This window comes from Protopterus annectens, chromosome 8.part0 (assembly GCF_019279795.1).
Source record: "Protopterus annectens isolate FY-2018-M chromosome 8.part0, PAN1.0, whole genome shotgun sequence".
NCBI lineage: Eukaryota > Metazoa > Chordata > Ceratodontiformes > Protopteridae > Protopterus > Protopterus annectens.
Window position 1 is genome coordinate 1,243,095,363 of NC_056741.1, and position 17,471 is coordinate 1,243,112,833.

A 17,471-nucleotide genomic window follows, 5' to 3' on the forward strand; every position below is an offset into this window, starting at 1 on the left:
AGCTGAAATATCTTGATGTGATCTATGCTTTGATTGAACAGATCAGTTTCCGTTTTTAATTTATCATCCATCCCACTTTTGGACTTCATATTCTGTACTTTTCTTACTGTGGAATGGTACTGCACGCTAACTCTGGTCTCACAATCAAATAAATTAACTAAAATTCTATTGAACATGCTTCCAGAAATGTCTGTAACTTCTATATCAGTCTGTTTTCACACGTACTGTACAGTCAGACTAGGCTACAAAACATTTGCAGACAGATCTGCCAATTCAGTAAAAGCAGACAGAATTTTGGAGTAACATTATCTTAGCATGTCCTGCTGTGCTAGGAGCTAGGGTTATGCATAATATTGTCTACAGAATGAGCTAACAGCAAATACCTCGTTTGGGATTCCCATGTGATCAGTCTGCTTATCAAAGCATGTAATTTCCTGGCACACATAGATAAGCAGTACACGTTTCACGCCTTTTTTACTGCTTACTATATCGTTTGCTACTGCAATCTAACAGTTTACTATCAGAGGTATGAAGAAAATGGAAGGCACCAAGCACAGTAGCAGCTCTTAGTGTGATCATAACTACCTTTGTATGCCTACAAGTTTAAAATTACGGATTCCAAAGTGGGAATATGAGAGGAAAGGATTCATCTTTATACAAAAGGTTTGACATAACACATAAATTCTTGTTTTTCCTTCAGTATTTTGTTCTGTTTGGTCTTCAACTGTATTCCTTTAAGTAGCAGAATAGACAGTATTAGAAAACAAAGACTCTTTCAGCTATAGATGAAGAGAGTACAGCTGTATTTTCAAACATTTTTTTAATCGCATTGGGAGCAGAAATAATGGGACTAGAGTTAAAGAACTTTCCAAGACTTGTTAGTGAAAGAAAAGAAATAGTATTCTCTGGACTCAAAACTTTTAATTATAAGTTCTGGAACACATGGAAATGCAAATAACAATGCTCGATTACTTATAAACTTAGGTAAGCATGTTTCGGCATGAGAGTGCTCATTAGCTATTTGTTGAATACATTTTGATAATGTGTCTCAGCTGTACTTTGGAATGAGTAAAAGCACTTCATTTCCTTCCTATACGTTCCCTGCATCAAACTGAAAGGCTGTATCACATATTAATTACTTAAGTTCTAAACAAAAATCCGTGGTGAGTAATAATGCAGCATAATGACTAAAGGGCGGCCACAGTGGTGCAGCGGTTAACGTTGACACTTAACAGCAAGAAGCTCTCCGGTTCAACCCTCGGCTGGGGCGCTTTCTGTGCGAAATCTGCATGTCCTTCCTGTGGTCGCGTGGGCTTCCTCCAAAGACATGCTGTAGGTGGATTGGACACTCTAAATTGGCCCTAAGCGTGAGTGTGTGCCTTCTGTGAAAGGTTGGCCGCCGGGCTTGCAACTCAACACCCTAGAACTCCACTGGCAATCGTAAGCGGACAGGTGATCCGCTGTGGCGACCCCCTAACCGGGAAAAAGCCGAAAGAAAAAGTGCTCATGAACAAAACAGCATGCAAGTTTAAAACAAAATGGTAAGACATTTTATCCATGCTGTCAACTACCTAGTTAAAGCTATTATTAACATATGCTGAACGTTTTGTTAGATTGTTAAAGATTTTTTGTCCCGCATTTTGAAAAGCACCAGTTCTCACTTGCAGATCGAAGCATGAAAGCTGTGCATTTTAAGCTATATACAGTGATACAACAGTAGTTTGTCTTTCTTTGTTCTTTGTTTCCTTTTATTTATTTATTTTGACAATGTGTAATGCCTATTCACTGTAAAGAAATGACAATGGCACCATCTGAGCCCCCCCCCCCCCCATAAATAAATGAATAAATAAACAGGGACAGATGGTGTGCACATTCACAGTTGCTCTTCTTTATTTCTATGTCTATGCATCCATCCATGCATCCACCCATACATCTATATATATATTCATTAACTGGGATAGTCAGACTGCACAAAATCCCTTTCTCAGCAGAGGCCTGGGGGGGGGGGGGGGGGGTTCATGGAACAAGCTGGAAAAAATAAGTTACTATGAAATTTTAATTGTATATGCCTAGTAGAAGAGAAAGGTTTAAAATTAAAGTGATGATTAGTAGGGTGAGAAATAAGGAGAAAGCATGGGTAAGGGCATTAGAGCAAAAATGTGGGTCCATGGAACAAGCTGGAAAAAATAAGTTACTATGAAATTTTAATTGCATATGCCTAGTAGAAAAGAAAGGTTTAAAATTAAAGTGATGATTAGTAGGGTGAGAAATAAGGAGAAAGCATGGGTAAGGGCATTAGAGCAAAAATGTGGATAAGCGGGGTCCATGGAACAAACTGGAAAAAATAAGTTACTATGAAATTTTAATTGCATATGCCTAGTAGAAGAGAAAGGTTTAAAATTAAAGTGATGATTAGTAGGGTGAGAAATAAGGAGAAAGCATGGGTAAGGGCATTAGAGCAAAAATGTGGATAAGCGGTAAGGATTGCACATTGGTTACAAATGGAAATTAATTTTGCTATGCAATCGTTATGCAAATGTAAACTGTGTAAATATTTATGTTAAAGTATGTTGCCTATATGCTTTTTCCACCAAACTAAATTACCATCAGGCCTTCCCTTTCCTGAGAAAACTGCTCATTCCCACTTTCCAAGCATTCCTCACTGAGGTAAGATCTTGCCATGGCAGGCCACCATGCAGGCACCCTCAGCTGGAGTTTGTGGCATCCTGTCAGTAAGGGCATTTTTCTAGTATGAGGGCTACCTTCCTCTCCAAACAGGGAAAAAAAAGTCTTTCTTTTATAAATTTAACTCAATGGAACAGGATCCATTAGTAGTTCAGTAAAACTTGTTAACTTTTCCAAAGATGAATAATGTTAGGAGCAAACTACAGAGGAACAAATGGGAATTGTGGGAACAATACATACAGGGGAGGAATGAGAGTTAAAAGAAGACAGGACTTAAATAAGCTGTGTAATGTTTGACCAAAATCGATTGGGTAGATTATAAGTGATGTGTAATGCTTGTAAAGAGTGTCAGTATGGCTTGTGATTTAAAATGATTGAAACTAGGATTGTGTCGGTGTGGTTTGTTTTCATTTATATAAATGTATGATTGCTTATGTCATAAGTGATGGTTTAATAAAGATGCTTCTTGTTTAAAAAAGGGGGCAGGAATTGAATACATTATTTAATGTTGCTTAGATTATATGATATATAGCAATATATGCGAAGCGTAATGCTTGTTAATTGTAACTTGTTAATACAGTGTGATTACTTTTATATAAATGTAAATGTGCCTATGTCACAAGTGATAATTCAATAACTGTGTTTAAAATAAATAACTAAATCAATAAATAATGTATGCACAGGTGTGTGTATCATGTACCTATCTATATAGACATATCTTTATATACACACACACATATATATATATATATATATATATATATATATATATACATATATATATATGTGTGTGTGTGTGTGTGTGTATATGTTCAGTAGTCCAATATTATCTGAAACACTGGTATGTCTGTAAGGGGCAATTTACGTATACCCCATGGGCCTCCACCACAGGAGGTTTAAGGTACTACACCATGAAGACTCTAGCTTGGCTAAGTCTTTCTTGCATTTTTTACAAATTGGTTTGAGAAGCCGCGTTGGTGCAGCGGTTAGCATTGTCGCCTCACAGCGAAAGGTTCTCCCGTTCGATTCTCGGCTGGAGCACCTTCTGTGTGGAGTCTGCATGTCCTCCCCATGGTCGAGTGACGTTAAAGACATGCAGGTAGGTGCGAGCGTGAATGGGCATGCCTTTGCTGAAGGCTGGGCATCGGGCTGGCAACTCAGCACCATAAAAACTACTGCCAATCATGAGTGGGCCGGAGTTCCGCTGTGGAGACCCCTAACCGGGAAAAGCCGAAAGTCAGTTTGTCTGCATAAAGTTTTTACCCTTTGCTTGGATGTTTATATCTACATCTTGTATCTGTCTCTATTTATGTATCTCTCTATATATGTTTATATATATATATATATATGTATATATATATATCTATATGTACAGCTTTCTATATACATATATATATATATATATATATATATATATATATATATATATATATATATAATATGGGTCTACTTTAAAACACATACTTACCAGAATGTCAACTTGCAAATCAGCGAGACGAGAACTTTGAAAGTTCACAATGCCAAACTCCCAGAATGTCACAAATTTTTTTTTGGCCAGCCTGTGAACTGGTTGACTTTATTGCCCATTGTTGGTTTGCCGAATGTTAACTTAGTGTAAGAACATTGACAGGAAGGTTATTTATTTCCCTTTTCCTCCTTACTGTGTTATGTCAGAGTTCATATATTTAAGTATCAGAGGTGCGGGGGCTACATAAGGGATGCACTGGTGCTTACCCCCTGAAAAAATGGAAACAAACGTGTTCTTTTGTTTTATAAAGCACATTTGCTGTACTGTGCATTCAGGGAAGTGAGTTTAATGTCTTGTCATTCAGCCAATAAAACCATCAAGCTTAACCAATTTGGTCAGGAAGAGTCTGTACCACAAGTAAAACACACACACATGCACAAACATGCAAACACATACATGTATATATCTATATGTGCCCTTCAGATGGGTGGTGGCACTTTGTTGAACTCTTACTCATCAATCTCATTTTGTTAAATCTTCAGAAATAGTGGGACATGTCCCTCTTTGCAGGACCCATGTTTTTGTTCATTTTCAAGTTTGTTTCATAAATGTCAATGTCAAATGTTTTTTTTACTATGTCCATTGTGATGATAACATACACACACACACACGCACTGATATATATATATATATATATATATATATATATATATATGTATAATTTATAGTGATAAAACTAGATCCTACATGTAGTGATGCAGCTGTAGGACTACTAAAATAATGAGCACACAACTGGACTAAGCAGCAAACTTTAGAAATTTCTATTCACAAACATTTTGGATGTGTGGATAAAACAGAGAATAAATGAATATGAGGGGTGTGCTAAAGAGTAAAGCTTTCTGTTCATGCATAGATTAGATACTGCATTCAAACTGTGCATTCTTTCAACATTTTGGCCTGCATGAAATGTCCATGTTACAAATGAGTGCAGACTTCAATTTGTCCTTCAGTTGACAACAATTCATGAGTGCCAGTAATGAATGCTTTACCACATTGTTGTAGAACTGTGACTTAAATGACGGCTGTACTCAGACAAAATAACTAATTATAATATTACTCCACAGGGACTCAGTCCAAAATAGACAGGCAGACAAGAATGCAGGCTCCTAACAATGTTTTTGTGGCTGGGCAGGTAACCAGTGGTTTCACTGGAATGCAGGTATGACTTCTGTCTTGTATTCGTGGTTTTTAAGTAAAAATTACACGGCTTCAGTGATATGCTAGTAATTTGTTTTCAGTGGCCTGAAAACGAATGATGAAGTTCGTGATGAAACACCCATGGTGGTGAGAAATGAGGACAGAGGAAACCGAACAACAGCTGACTCCCAGGGAAGTGCAGGAAAGAGCTCATTACGAACATTAAACGTGTAAATATGTCAATGGTGTGAGGCAGGGATCGCAGAAAAGTTCCTGGTAAATCAATAATGCACCTAATTATACCACCTGCTTGGGCTCTGTGGAAAACAACCTTATGTTTGTAGATCTCCCTGTCCCAAGTATTTCAGCTAAAAGTGTAATTTTTAACACAACCAGTATGTTTAATACCGTCAAAATGCAAAAAAAAAAAATGGGAATTATATTCATTCTTGCCTGCTCTGCACACCAGCAATGGACTGATCATGGATAAAATATGTATACAGTGCACATTTTCCTAAACATTGAGTTATAGCACTTTATATGGTAAAACAGTGCAGTAAAATTAAAGCCCATCAGACCTGATGTCATCTGTCGGTTCTAGTAGTATGATATGCAGGCTTCATTTTTCAGTTTTGGGAATGCCAAATACAGGGCTTTTCTCAATCAGTATTAATATCAGCTACTTATCTTGTATACAGTTTGCAAAAATTATGTTGAGACTGTTTTAACAAAGTGTTGGCATTGCTATGTTATAAAAGCAATACACCAAATATTCCTAATATTAAATGTAATCAAATAAACAACTTCATTTTCTGAAATACCTCAGGTACATGCATGCTTTTACTGAAGGAATATAATTCCTTTGATGACAACTGAGAACAGTTTGGTACAAACAGCCTGCTTATACCATAACACATAAAAGTGAGGAAAGAGCTTTACACAAAATAAATAAATACATGCCAATATACAGGTGACTGCATATAAGGTGACATGGTTACTTTCCATAGGATGCTAAGGTACTTTAAGAAATTTTAGATAAAACGAACACTTGCTGTAATTGTAATAATACTGGCCTCATGTTATTATAAAGTTTAGGAAAAATATAAAATCTGATTGTAAAATAGTCAAATCATGTAAACTGACAGCATACCTAGAAACCAAGAGACCCTATCTGCTGGAAAATTAAGGCTGACAGATGTGCTGCCACTATAGTTGAATTAACATACTAAAAGGTATATCAGGTGTGTTCACCAAAATTATTGTTTGATTGTACCTTTTATTAATTCTCCTCTAATTAATTCTCTGATGTACATGAAACATGTGGTTGACATTGTTTGGGATAATTCCAGTTTATATAGTTTGTCATTTCACCATGCATTGTTTCTCAGTCTTTGACGTGGTGAACACAGGTCTACTACAAGCACCCATGTGCCATTACAAGTACCTATGTGCTACTACAAGTACCCATGTGCTATTACAAGTACCTGTGTGCTACTACAAGAACTCATGTGCTATTACAAATACCTGTCTGCTACTACTGCAAGTACCCATGTGCTATTACAAGTACCTTTGTGCTACTGTAAAAAGTCATGTGCTATTACAAGTACATGTGTGCTAGTACTACAAGTACCCATCTGCTACTACAACTACCCATGTACTATTACAAGTACCTGTGTGCTACTACAAGAACCCGTCTGCTACTACAAGTACCTGTGTGCTACTGCTACAAGTACCTGTGTGCTACTACAAGTACACATGTGCTATTACAAGTATCCGTATGTTACTACAAGTACCCATGTACCATTGCAAGTACCTGTGTGCTACTACAAGTACACATGCGCTATTACAAGTATCTGTATGTTACTACAAGTACCCAAGTACCATTGCAAGTACCCGTGTGCTACTACAAGAAGCTGTGTGCTATTACAAGTACTCGTGTGCTACTACAGGAGCCCGTGTGCTACTACAGGTACCCATGTGCGACTACAGGAGCCCGTGTGCTACTTCAAGTACCCATGTGCTACTACAGGAGCCCGTGTGCTACTACAAGTACCCATGTCCTATTACAACTACCCATGTGCTACTACAGGAGCCTGTGTTCTACTACAAGTACCTATGTGCTACTAGAGGAGCCTGTGTGCTACTACAAGTATCCATGTACTATTACAGATACCCATGTGCTACTACAGGAGTCCTTGAACTACTACAAATACCCATGTGCTATTACAAGTACATATGTGCTACTACAAGTACCCATGTGCTATGACAAGTACCCATGTGCTACTACAGGAGCCTGTGTGCTACTACAAGTACCAATGTGCTATTACAAGGACTTGTGTGCTACTACAAGTACCAGTGTGCTATTAAAAGTACCTGTGTGCTACTACAAGTACCAGTGTGCTATTACAAGTACCTGTGTGCTCATGAAACACTTGCTCATTGCCTCTTGCTTGAAAAGGCAAGTGCTCTTACCCCATTAGCTTGATCTTAGTCAACTATTTAGCCTTCCCAACACCCGACTCCATTAAAAAATACAGCCCTACCAGAGCCTTAACTCTAACTCTAAAACTAGCACCTAGTTCTTAATCTTCTCCTTGTTCTTAATCTAATTCCTTCTTCCCTACCATAAAACTCCACTCCCCTCCCTAAACATAAAATCCTCATTTGCTCTCTCATCCTAAAACTCCATTCCTCTCCCAAAAGCCTAAATTCTCACATTGCTTCATAACACTAAATTCTCTGCCTGTTCCCTAAACCTAAAATCCCCCCTCCCTCTCCTTAATCATAAAACTCCTCTTCCTGCTCCCTAACCCTAAAACTCCTTTCTCGCTCTGTAACCCTAAATTCCCCCTCGTGCTACCTAAACCTAAATCTTCTTCCCAATTACTGCCCTGATCTACATCCCCCCATTCTCCCCCCAAGGCTGTCACATTTACCTCACTCAAACTTAAATAATGTGTTTGGGGATGGTGTGGCAGCTGTTTGCGTCAACTTGCATTCATGTTTGAGCACAAGCAACAATGCATATCATCTACAAGATGCTCAACTCCCTGCCTTGGAGATACTGGTCTTTGAGTGTTTTGGATTCGAGCACTCATAGTAGAATTGGTGAGCCTTCCTCAAACCCCAGTAATGTCACTGAAGCTCTCCATAGATATTAGGAAATGGACTTTTGGCCTCTCCATAAAAACATATGCTGTCTTTTCTAGATGTACACTGACCCTTAAATACGAAAACACATATATGCCCTTGAAATAATCATGATCTGGCTTAGTACACGCCTCTTCCGCTTGATGTAAAAAGTACATGTTTTAAATCAAGATAAAATGAAGAGGTTGCTGTTATTTTTCTGCATCATTTGGTGTATAATGAATGTTTCAAATATACATCTTTTTCAGATTTGCAAGGGTCTCTCCTGAAACATTCAAGGGTGTCCCTGAGGAGTCTGGTGTCATCGTTTGAGTATTGCTTATATATGGGACTATGACTGGGTCCCCATTCATTGCAATGTGGTTGTGTAAACTGCATTGATTAGAGTTCAGTCATCACAAATCTTTAACAGAATTATGTTTTGCTTATACATTTTTATATTCACATAATCGCCCTTCTTTATCTGAACCTATCACAAGGAGACACTCTCTATAAAAGCTCAGGACATTTGTATGAACATTAGTTGACATACCTAAGACCAAAAATAAACTTGGTGATTACAGGTATCTCTTTGTTGTAGGTAAACATTGTAAAAAGTCTTCCCCAACATTATGTACATTGCAGAATAAAAAAATATTTTCAAGTCTTTGTTAAAAATGGCCTTCATTGTAACTGGATTGGTGCTCATGACATTAACGAAAAGCTGGTCTCTATGTGTATATGTCCTCTTGCCAAACTCTTATTCCCAAATGACAGTAGTATTTATTTTCTAAGGATCTACTTCAGTCTTACTTCAGACTGTATTAAGTTACTGGTACATACATTCTGAAGTTTCACTTTTGATGGCAAATAGCCATCGCTACACACTGGGTACCGTACCTGTATATGGAGAGGTCCAGAATTTGAATTTATGAAGGCCTATATTCAGCGCTCTGCTTTATCAAATCTCCTAAAATAATTTTATATAATTCTCTTTTTGTCTTTCATTGCCATTTATTTCTGTTTGTACTGTTGTTATTTACGTTACTTATATATTCTCCTTGTTATTCCTGTTATGTCTGCAGGTTTTCTCCCTGAGCTCCATTGAATTAGGAAATGTTACAAAAGAGATAAATACTCAGCTAGCTGTTTCATGTTTTAGTGGAGTCTCACACCTGTTCCCTTTGGTGTGGTAAAGTCATCTTCTGTTATAACATCTACTACCATAATAATGAGTACACCATCTGCTGCTACAAACTAAACATGTGGTGGCTGTCTGACCCCCAGCAATTCTGATGAAGTCCATATAATTTCTTGTGTTGAATGAAAGAGCAAAACTTTTTTTTTCTTTGTGTGGTTTGGAAAGTTTGTCTGTATGGACGGTTCTATCTTAACATGTTTTGATTATTTTTATTTATTGACATGCTTTCCAGCTCTATTTCCTTTGGTTACAATATTGTATTACTCCCCTCTAATGTGAAGCAAGTTGTAATCCCGGCACAAAAGCAGACAGTACTTTTAAGTGCTAATCCATACACTTACCCAGGCTGGGGGGGGGCAGCTAGTGCTGGGCATGAATAGTCAGAACTATTTATTTATTTGTTTAATAATTTAATTTAATTATATTTATTTATTTATTCATAAAATATATTGTGCATTTTGTATCTGCATCATTAATTTGAGATCTAGATGGAGGTGTACTATTAAGACCAATACAATGAAATGTGTCATCCAGTACAAATTACTTCATTACCTATACACATTGGGATAAGCATGACAGAGCTGTCTGTCTAAAATTAAGAAAAAGCTGACACTACATAACTGTTTGCTTTTACCGAGAAGTACATTATTGGGGAATGAAGTGGAAAAGCTGACAGAGAAGTTACATTTTGTGAATTAGATCACATTTTTTTAGTTTGTGAAAGTAACCCAAAACTGATATACTGGTTAAGACCTACACTGAATAAATTAATTGAACTGAAGTAGATACAGTTAAAGCAGAGAGGGAATTTTGGTGGTATTGTTAGCTCTCATTCTCATGAACAGTTACATTTGCAACACATGACAGATAAACAATATGCTTTTAAAGCAGGTCTTGTGCAACCAATGCAGTGTGAAAACAACTGTTATTGTGCCCAGATGTTCAAGGATGCAATACCTTCCTAAATGTGCTATTCTATATGTTCATTTATAAGATCGCAAATAAGATCTGCAAAGGTTTAGTAGATATTTCAAAAGGTTTATGACATTTCTAGTCTGGAATTGCCCCAGATTTTAATAACAAGGCTACATCTACACTTTGAACTTATCAGTTGTGCACTCGATTTCTGCACTGCAGGACTATATTTCTTTGTCCCACAGAAGTTGCCATGAAGTTCATTCCTTAGTTCTGCAGGCTAAAGATTTACTATAGTACAAAGTGATGAAATGTTCAGCTTGATTTCAACTGTGAACTCCTCACACAACATTAAAACCATTATTTCCTTATTCTTTATGGTAATATAATTGGCATCTTTACAGGTATACAGTTGTCATCAGCCTTTCTGTTCAGCTTCCAGCATCTAACACAGATCATTAAAAAAAAACCCCAAAAAACAGAAAGTGTTAACAGCAACCCTTTGAATCTGCTTTCAGACAGACATCTTGTTTTTCTTATGACATCATGAGGGCAGAAGGATCTTCTAAAAAAGCTGACAGGGTCAAACAGCAGTAGTGGTTAGACTGTAAATAATGCACTTTGTTGTTTTAATTCACTGAACAGAATAAAGATGGCACAAGCAATGAAACATTAATCTGCCTACAGATAAAAGATCTATCTTAATTATCATGTGTCCTATAGCATGATATAAAATAAAAGATCTATCTTAATTATCATGTGTCCTATAGCATGATATAAAATAAAAGATCTATTTTAATTATCATGCATCCTATAGAATGACAACTAAAGTTTAATAATCCTGTCACTAAACATTGATTTATGGGTTAAAATACAACTAAACTTAGAAATATTAATATTACATCTTTAATGCTTTGCTGTAGTACTGTTTAGCATTTAACTCTCAGTGTAGCATTCAGAAAATTTTGTGCTTTGACTTGGGATAGTTTCCACTAAGTATAAATTATTTTTTTCTGTTTTGGAAAAAACATCAGTGTTCGCTTTAATAGTGCTTGTATTTAATACAGTGTTTCTTCTGCGTTTCACAGTTTAATTATATCTTGGTTATTTGTACAAGTTAAGGTGGGGTAATGCTGTAAAAAGCTGCTCAGAATACATAACATGCTACTCAACACAGGTTGTTTGAAAAGGAGTTACATATATAACTAAACCAATGACTCACTTAAGTAAATTAGCAACACCGGTCTATACATATGACTCAACAGTGCATGCTAAGACATATACTTTCACAATACATTTTATGTACATAGAGTTTTGTAATTTCTGTTTAGTTGTTTAGTTATTTATTTACAGGGTAGGTGAACTGGTTTGAATAGACAAAGACTGTAAATAACAAGGCCAGCAATAATAATGTTGAAACTAATGATTGTTCCAAAAGAGACCTAAAGCATATCCCTAATGATTTATGACCAATGTGTTATGACACACAGGAACTGTCCTGATGAGATCTTTCACACTTTTGAAATGTAGTATGTAAGTACTGATTCTGAAGTATTAAAACTTTTTCATGATATTCAAAATATATCTAAAACTGCTTCTTTCTGTTTATTCATAATTTGCTGCAGAAAATGAATTGCTTGAGATGCACCAACCAGATGAATGATGTTACTGTTCATAACCAGCACAAAGTCCACACTTCACTTATTATATTGCAGTCTTCCTTCAATTTAGCAAAGGCAGAATTTAGTTAAGAAGAAGAGGAAGGTCATGTTATGTTGATGATGATTAATATAATTGTTATTATTTTTAAGGGTAATTCATGCCAATATCCATGACTGCATGTAGGTGCCGGAACAAAATTCTGAATTGTAAACATGCATTTCTAATTGCCTCTTAATGGCAATTAGTGGGATTTCTTATGATTCAAACAGCACATTTTTGTAATGTAATGATAGGCTGGAAGAAGAAGAACTGCATGCTAGCAGAGAAACACATTTTTTGAGAAAATCATGCCTTCTGTGTGGAGTTTGCATGTCCTCCCTGTGGTTGCGTGGGTTTCCTCCAAGTGCTCTGGTTTCCTCCCACATCCCAAAGACATGCTGTAGGTAGATTGGACACTCTAAATTGGCCCTAGTTATGAGTGTGTGCATGTGTGTGCCTTCTGTGGAAGGTTGGGCACCGGGGCTGGCAGCTCGACACCGTAAAACTCCACTGCCAATAATGAGCAGACAGGTGATCCGCTGTGGCGACCCCTAACAGGGAAAAGCCGAAAGAAGAAGAAGAAGATAAAGGAATTGTGGGAATATGTTATTTATGAGGCTGATACAGGCAGCAGTAGCTGTGACTTTAAGATAAAATTGTTTAGAAAAGTATGCCATTTCCCCAACACATCACTATTTATTTTTCACTCAGTATGAGGAAACTTTTAGAATCAGCCTTGTACACACACTAAATGTTTTTTTCGTGCAGTAGTCATAAAGGTCAGGCTGCAGTGGTATGCACCCAACCCAGGCATGCTCTGTGCCTCCCAGAAGATTGTGGGCCAGGCTGTAGTTTGCAGAGTCAAGTTAAGGACAGATTGTGGTCAGCATAGCAAAGACTTTGTAAAGCTGTACACTGAACATCTGTATCTACACTATGCCAATGAGCTAATTTTCTCGACAAGCTGACAACAACTAGTTGACCAATTTCTATCTGACCAAACATGGCTGGTAGCAATTGACGTTTATGCCTTTGCTACAGACCTCAAGGAATCTCTGTCCCATAGAATATCAATGTAATCCATACTTTTATACTGTCCTGTAAATTCATATATCATTATAAGTTTGTACTTCTCAGCATATCACACATGAGCATAAAATCTAGGCACTGTTTGTGATAATTGTTTTATAACTACTGTTTAATCTTGAATATAAATAGGCTTAGTGTAAGTGAAACTCGTTATATGTGGTCAGTGCAGGGACTTGGTTAAGATAAACATGTGGTCAGTGCAGGGACTTGATTAAGATAAACATATAAGCAGCTTTATAATCACTTCCATTTAAATTGCTTCTGTTTTTATTGTTACATCAAAACAAAACATTAAACAAAACATAACATAAGGCACACCTTTTATTTATCTCTTTATGCAACCCGATCCTGATTTATCAGTCATCTGTAACAGTTCAGGACTGGATGCGTTACACTAGACTGTATGGTTGAAGAAAAATGAGCAGGTGAATTTGCACTGTTGTGTGAAAGTAAAAAAGCAAGTTAGCCTAGAGTCCAGAGATCCCTGAAGCTGAAGAACATTACATCTCACAGACATGGTTAGTGTCTCTGAATAACACTGTTTCATCTGAAATTGACAGTGACACTTCTCAGTAATTCTCCTTCTGTTGTTACAACAGTTACTGCCCCTTTTACTTGTGTCATTACTGGAACTGTCTTCCTGTATTTGTTCTTGTTCCAGTTAATTAATAACATATGCAAGTAAGGGTACGCAGTGTGCTGCAGACAATGGTAGTGACTACATAGCATAGAAATAACCATGCATGTTTCATTTTTAAATTATTCCAAATGCACTTCTGAATCAAAAACACAGTAAGTGCTTTGAAAGTAATCAGTCATTTGTTTGCTGAGCTTCTCATTTAACATGGCTCTAAAATGCCTTAATCTCCAAAAACATCTGCCAGATTTGTAGTGCAGGTGTTTAGTGTGTGGTTAGGATAAATGTTGTCTGCAAATGACCGGTCGGCAATGTCTTTTTTTGATTGCACCAGCATCATTCACAGCTCACTACATTGTGCATCTAGGCCTTTTTATCAGTTGGCATTCCTGGCTAGCATTAAACTATCCCTCTAGCCATTCATCCTCAACCCCTTTTTTCCCATTTTGCACATGAGGTTGGGGTATTACTTCAACAGTGTCAATCATCTCGAGCCAAGGTTTACACAGCCATGCACTAAACCATACATAATTGTGAAAATTGAAGACCAAGTTGTTTATTTATTTTATTTATTTATTGACATTTGATTACTAGGAAAGTCCAAATGGGTAGAAGCTCATTTTCCAAGGATGCCTGGGAAGAAAAGCTCAAAATTTATACAAAACATTTTAAGAACAATAATTTTCTAATCTTAAAAATTAAAACAAAAACATTTGCTGTTTAAATAATTATAACAAATTGGACATAATATAAAAAACATTGGTTAAAAATCAATACAAGTTATATGACAATCATTTAATATTTAGATAAATTTAGACAGTTTGTAGAAAAATTAAAGGTAAGTTAGTGTAATATAAGCAGGAACTGCAATATGAACTGAAAGAAAAACAGGCTTATGGTATATTTAGACAGAAAGTCAGGGAAGATAATTTGATAGAAGTAAGGAAGTAAGTGAAAAAGGAAGAGTAAGGAGGTATAAAGAATGAAAAGGTACTTGTTCACATTTAGGGATATAGTTTATCATGGTTTTGTGCAAGAAGAGAGCCAGATTTTACCAAGAAAGTCTTTCAGTGGTTTTGAAAGATGTGAGAGAGGGTATAGACCTGATGGATACAGGTAAGGAGTTCCAGGCCTAAGCACTGTATGAGTACAGACAGTGCCCACCACATTTGCTATGTTTGTAGACAGACAGGAATTTTTGGTCACTGGATCACAATGACTCACTGGGAATATAGTTGTACAGAATGTTTTTTGTTGCTGCACAGGCAGATGGATGCTGGATTGTTTTCCTGATATTGTAAAATATTTTGGAGTTACTTACCCTACAAATGACAATGTCCCCTCTACTGTCAGTAATTTATTTGTGCCATGTGCATTCTTTACTTCACCCATTCTATTACCAGTTACAATCTCAGGAAGTTATATCACACAAACAGCAATTGTTAAAACTTCCCCACTGCATTTGTCTAAAATGTCATCCATCTCCATATTGGGTTACGCTGATCGTATGGCTCTCTTTTTTGTCAAAAAATTACATTTTTACACCCCTTTGGTTCCCTAGAGAAAATCTGTTTTCATCTGATTATTCCCTATTCATGCAGAATGTAAATCTTTTACAGATTGTACTGAGTACTCAGCAATGATTAGTTGCCTTTCTAAATATTGCTTTCATCGTGTGTACTGTATGTTTTTATGGAAAGAGTCTTTAAAGGATTAATAATGCACTACAATGTGTCTTGCAAGCTGCTTACAAAGTATGAAAATAGTTTCTTGTCTTTTACTAGTCACACCCTTCCATATATATAATAGCATCATTCTGAGACTTCAAACAGGCTTTCTGCATTGAGTGGCCGTTAAGTTAAATTTTTATGGCTAATTTACTTGCTACTTTCCATTTCTGTTTCAGTCATTATTGCCAAAGATGCCGCAGAGTTTTCATAGACTTTCTCTCTTTTTTCTTGGTTTTATTACTTTATGGTTATTTTAAATAATTGCAGTCTGTCATTAATTAGCAATCTTTGCCAACACTTGTATCAATGTGACTTTAACAATCAAATAGTAACATGTAGTGTTTAATATTGCTGTCTCATGGCCTTGGATATCCAATTCATTTCCCAGCTTGGATGCCTCCTGCATGTGTCCTCATGTCTTCCCACTGTCGACATGGGCTTTCATTGGATACTTGATTTCCTTCCACATCAAAAAGATAGGAAAATGGATACATTTCCAGTCCTTCAAACTGGTTGTGTGTGTGTGTGTGTGTGTGTGTGTGTGTGTGTGTGTGTGTGTGTGTGTGTGTGTGTGTGTGTGTGTGTGTAGTCTTGAGATAGTCCAGGACTGGTTTAATTTTTTTATGCCTAGAGAGGCTCAGGCAGCCCAGCAACCCTAAACAGGATAAGGCATATATGAGGACAAATAATGAGACAAGCAGATAATACACTCCTGTAGTAAAAGCTTATGCAACAATATTTGTTGTTTTTAATGTTAAATGTACTTCACTGATGTGTAAAATAAGAAATGCAATTACTACTTTTAACTTGTCCGTGGATTTTTCTAATTTTTTCTATGGGATTTTTCTAAGCAGTAAACTTAATGTTTTTATGCTTATAATAAAATTTAGTGAGGGGTATGATATGTGGTAAAGATTTAATTTTTAGATCAGTAAGTTAGTGAAATGAAGCATTCTGCATCAGATGCATTTCACAGGGTAGAACATAAGCTGAGTGTCGGAGTATGTATTTGTAACTACAGGTCGCATCACAACAAAGATCACTTTCAGGTAATATAGGGCCTGTGTAAAGATAATTTAGAAAATGGAAAATAATGCACGTATACAATACCTGAGGAGTAAACAAATGTAGTTTATGATTGTCTTGAGCAGGTTAAAAAGGTTAAGGCTATTCATTTCCAGAAATGGTAGGAGTTATGTGGTACATTTAAACATCCTTCTTGGAACAGATTTCCCCCAAGAGAAATTTCAGTTTCTTGTACTGCTTTTTAGTCTGGATGATTGCCATATATCCTGTTTTGTTTTATTTTAACTGACACACAGCATTTTAACTTTTATCAGCAAATCAAAACTTTAGTGCACAGTTTGTACAATATTTCTATGTGTCCATATTAAATTGTGTTTATTTACAAAATGATTTTTTTTCTCATAGCTGTGTTAATATGGGTACTTAAGAGTCAGTATTGTCACACACAGAGCCATAAGTGACATAAATGTATCTTTTTTCATGGCTGAATTACATAGATTTTTAACACATTGTGCAACTGATATGAACTTGAAGAATTATCCTTTTATGCATTTTTTTGATTACCCTACTTGGACTTTTGTAAATGCTGATATACTCAAAAGAGAGCTCCTCTGAGGTCTGGATATGTATTGAAAATGCCTGGCCACTTACAGGAAAGCAGATGGTATGTAGTTCCTAAAGTGTCACTTGGGG

The 17,471-nt window shown here is 36.4% G+C and overlaps 1 protein-coding gene across 2 annotated transcripts in view; it reads left to right on the top strand.

Moving 5' to 3' along the window:
• The first annotated feature begins 459 nt into the window (after positions 1–459).
• LOC122809331 (histamine H1 receptor-like) overlaps positions 460–17,471 on the top strand; it is a 396,814-nt gene continuing 379,802 nt past the window's right edge. The window contains exon 1 of one of the 2 annotated variants that reach the window (XM_044080733.1): positions 460–663. The gene's annotated coding sequence lies outside the window, so the exon portion shown is untranslated. Of the gene's footprint in view, positions 664–713; positions 1,542–17,471 lie in introns of those variants that run through there. The other variant, XM_044080734.1, reaches the window with a different exon arrangement.